This window comes from Pelecanus crispus, chromosome Z, assembly GCF_030463565.1.
Source record: "Pelecanus crispus isolate bPelCri1 chromosome Z, bPelCri1.pri, whole genome shotgun sequence".
In the NCBI taxonomy this organism is placed as follows: domain Eukaryota; kingdom Metazoa; phylum Chordata; class Aves; order Pelecaniformes; family Pelecanidae; genus Pelecanus; species Pelecanus crispus.
Window position 1 is genome coordinate 27643541 of NC_134676.1, and position 4889 is coordinate 27648429.

Below are 4889 nucleotides of genomic sequence, written 5' to 3' on the forward strand. Positions count from 1 at the left end.
AGTAGGCAATACCATTTGTCATGTTTTAATTTTGGGCAAAGCACGGTATCTAGATACTCCTTGCTTGTAGTAGCTGCAGTTTACTGTGGGTTAACCTACACTACTGCAATTTATACAGCACCATTACCATGTCTAGCATGAAGTGTGATTGGTTTAGTGTAGTCTTTCCATAATGCATTCATCAAATTTATTTGTATCTAATAAAAAGCATTGTCCTTAGATGGGTTTTCAGGATGTAAAATACTCTCTTAAGCAGCAGCAGTTGATGCGTTCAATACTAGCAAAACACTTCTGCCAGATGAATACTAAATTCTCACCTGAACTTTGCAGAGAAATCTGCACCAAGTTTGTAAGGATAAATAGTATTTTAGAGTTTAAAAATAAAAAGCCTCTAAGTATCCAATGCCTTTTTCAAGTCTGAGATAGCAGCAGTAATGTGCAAGCTAAACGGGGAAAAAAAAAAGAGAAGTTGAAGCCAGAAGTGACACAAAGAAAGTGGGAGGGAGGACGAGATAATGAGTGTTAAGTTACCATTTGAACAGAGAAGAGCTAGGGAAGAGGGGAGTTTGGGAACTTAGTGGTCATAAAGCCATGTAGAAGAGGGTGCCACTGTCCTCAGATCTACTGAGAAGATCCAGCACTGAAACAGTTTAGGAGTAAGTCTCATGCAACTTTTCAGTGCCATCTCTTCCCTTTGAATCAATGAGCACTGTTTTCAGTACAGGAGACTACAGGGCTGTAATTCCAGACTTAAGATCCAGCGGCTGCAGTAAGTGTAATTAAAACAAAGGGCTAAGCAGATCCTGACAAGAGCAGAAGCAAAAGGAGGAAGCTTCAGCTTCCTAGAAGTAACCAAGGAGCCTTTTAGAGTTGCTTCCCCCAGCTCCCATGGGCACTTGCATTCCCCCTACCACCAAGAAGCCAGGCTCTGCCTCCTGAATCTGACCATAGTCTTCCCTGGAAGGAAGGGCAGAGGGCCAGTAAAATTCTGAGCTGTATTTTTTTCCCCACTTTGGTCAATTTGTGTAACTAATCTTAGAATCATAGAATGCTTTGGGTTGGAAGGGACCTTTAGAGGTCATCTAGTCCAGCCCCCCTGCAATGAGCAGGGGCACCTTCAACTAGATCAGGTTGCTCAGAGCCCCATCCAACCTGACCTTGAATGTTTTTCTGGGGATGGAGCCTCCACTACCTCTCTGGGCAACGCATTCCAGTGCTTCACCACCCTCATTGTAAAAAATTGCTTCCTTATACCCAGTCTAAATCTACCCTCCTTTAGTTTAAAACCATTACTCCTTGATCTGTCATAACAGACCTTGCTAAAATGATTGTCCTCACCTTTCCTGTAGGCCCCCTTTAAGTACTGAAAGGCCGCAATAAGGTCTCCCCGCAGCCTTCTCTTCTCCAGGCTGAACAACCCCAACTCTCTCAGCCTGTCCTTGTAGGAGAGGTGCTCCAGCCCTCAGATCATTTTTGTGGCCCTCCTCTGGACCCGCTCCAACAGTTCCATGTCCTTCTTGTGTTGAGGGACCCAGAGCTGGATGCAGTACTCCAGGTGAGGTTTCACCAGAGTAGAGGGGCAGCATCACCTCCCTCGACCTGCTGGCCACGCTTCTTTTGATGCAGCCCAGGATACGGTTGGCTTTCTGGGCTGCGAGTGCACATTGCCAGCTCATGTCCAGCTTTTCATCCACCAGCACCCCCAAGTCCTTCTCCGCAGGGCTGCTCTCAGTCCCTTCATCCCATAATCTTATTTGAGTGTAGAGCTCAAAATGACATATTTCAAAAACACAAAACAGATGGAGAAATTGTTAAATTATCCTCCTTTCAATTCAAGAAGGTTAAATCAGTGTTAAATCTTGAGTTGCATGTTCTTTGCTCAGGGTGGCTATTCTATAGAGCAGCATAGGAAGGGCGCTTGGATTACAGCTGACGATAACATGCCTTTGGGTATATGGTATTAAACTTGGGGGAGAAAGGCATGTTAAGCCTTTCTGCCTGTCAGTCTGCATTGTTTCAGCTTGTCTTCATCAGCAAGTGTTGCATTTTTTGGCTACCACAGTACAAGCTGGGGAGATCAGTTTCTCTTTGGCTGTTTTTCCCTTGTTTCAATTGAGAAGTAACTGTGTAGTTGTATATAAGGTGTGTGTTTACACATTGTTAGTAAAACTTTACAGCAGAAGCTTTTAAAACTTAGGGTTTTTTGAGAGGCTACGGCTATCATCAGCTGTAACTAGAGAGAAGGAACATCATCTTTTTATTATCTCTTCTTCCTGTGCCATGAGAACAGCTATTTAATTTTTATGTGACTGCTTTTAAGTGAATACCTGGTAGAGAAACAGACCTATTTAACTGAACAGTTCTAGTCACAAAACTCACTGTCCATTTTACAGGGATGTAATTCAGCCTTAAATAGTCCTACATGCATGTATAAATATTTACATCTATCAAAAGTGCCGTTGTTCTCAGATACACTCCATTGGTAATAGATCTCCCAAGGGTCTCTTTCTTTAAAGACAGTTGAGTTGAAAGTATTAAATTGAGTTCTTTGTTTTACAAATGAACTTTGAGCATAACAGTGAACACAGTAAGGCTATAGTAGCCCTCTCCTGTCAAATAGGAGTTTGCCACTTGCTGTTGGGAAGTGCAGTGAGCAGAATTAGGATGACCAGATTAGAAATTTTCCTTCCACCTTGTGTCCTTTTAAATTTCTTTTTCCACCTCATAGTAACACAGAATTCCATTTGTTCACATCATGATGTTCACATCACCTACCCTTAGCACTTGTACAGCTCTGAGTCAGCTGTCTTGCATATCTGTGCACTGACAAAAGCATGAAACAAGCCGCCGTTAGTCAGCTGGACAGGTTAGAGTCTAGGAAATCTGACACAACTGGCAGATGATGATTAATCTATGCTGATTTCTTTTGCTCTTAAAAAGGACATATCTCCACACAAATTACTTCTTTGCTTCATCTCTGGCTGTGGGAAGAAACACAGGATCTTGCAACAAATGTACTGATTCCACATTAACACCTTAACTTGTGAACCAGAACTGAGGCTGAACTTTATTTCTTAGGTTCCTTCCACCATTCACATTTTCTTCCTTGTGACAGAAGTGTGACAAAAATAATGAATTGAAATGCTTTACATGAATGTGGTCTTACAGTGTTGCTGTATTCAACAAATTAAATTAAGCTGACAAAGCTTTGAATCTTGTGAAATTCTTTTCTCTAATGCAAGCTGCAGTGAGCGTTCAGTCATCAGAATAGTTAAGATACAATCACCGAGAGCACTAGTTCTGAATAAAGGAATGGTAGAAGCAAACAGTTTACAGTATACAAACCAGAGGTTCAACTTATCTGAATAAAAATCCATTGAAGAATGTTGCAATAGATAATAAGAAAGAATGAATAAACATACTTCACCAGAAATACCAGTCTTCAAATATACACAATGCAGCATTTTAATACACAGCAACCTGCCTTAGCTATGGCAAAAGTAAGGTTCTATTACAATTCTAACAAAAATATAGCTTATATACATTCTCTGCACATAACATTTTATGAATGTTTCCTTTTGTTTTAGAACTTGGTACAAAACATACAAAAAAGGTTGGCACATTATGTAAGCTATCTCCAGTAAGCTACCTCCAGTAACAACAATCATTGTCTTTTCTTCCGCAGCAATCTAAACTCTGCTGGTTCACCCCTGCCGCCTTTACCGAGTTCAATTCTTGATACAGTGTAGGCAGGGTAAAGAGAGTGTCTCGAGACCTTTCCTGTTAATGAGTAGTGGACTGCTTCTTCAATTGCAGCCACAGCTTTGACGCTCTTGCCTGCAGTCTGGAGTGCACAGTGTTAAAAATCAGCAGTTCTGCTAGTATTTATTAACTGAATAGTCTGAGAATAGTCTAAAATTTGAACTCATGTTCTGCACGTGATTAAAATGAGATGTACAAAAATATGCATTTGTGCTTTGGAAGCTTTAGCATAAATTCAATACCTAAAAACTAATGAAAAACTATGTTTGATTTCTAACTTATTTACATCTTTTGAAATACTTTTTATATCACAAAACAAACGAGCATTTTATTAGGAGTGAAAAAGCAGTACAAATTACAATGCTGTTATAAATTATAACTGGAAACCTTTTCTTTAAAAAGCAATAGGTTCATCCTAGAAGTAAGTAGCACAATATATGGACTTATCATAAAATTTAGATCAGTTTAATAAAATTGATGACCATGTGTACAAACACCACTTTATAAAAAAGGATGTTGATCAAGTGCCGCAATGTTTTTTGTGTAAAATTTGACAAAATATTGCACGGTAACATCTTGTAAGATGGCAGAGAAATATGTGGATGGCACCAATTATACAGAACATGCTTATTTTCCTCCATTATATGACCAATTTTAAGGGAATTTAACTCCTACCGAGATTTTATATGGAAAAGAAAGAAGAGAGAACAGGTGGTCTCTGAGAGAGAGTCTCTGTAATAATAAGAAGGTTGATTTAAATGGTGCAGAGTTTGGTTTTTACTGTAGCCAATTTATCGACATTCACTTGCTCTACTGTGCATCTTCTCTTTAGAACTATGGTTCAGAGAGCTGAAGAACACCAATAGAATTGGAGAAAACTTATGCTAGATAAGTGGGAAGTTTTTATGCTTACTTGTCAGCCTATTCTTACTCTACTGGTGACTAGATTACCCCTCTGAGAAACAGTTGTGTGAAGTGTTAGTGAATACAGCTGTATCAATTACAGGATTTGACAAACGCATATTCAGTATTAGAAATTAGTTTCAGAAGTACATTTTCTGCCACAAAATGTTAGTTCCAAAGAGCACTTACTCATCTGGGGATTATGTAGCCTTTTTGAAAACATT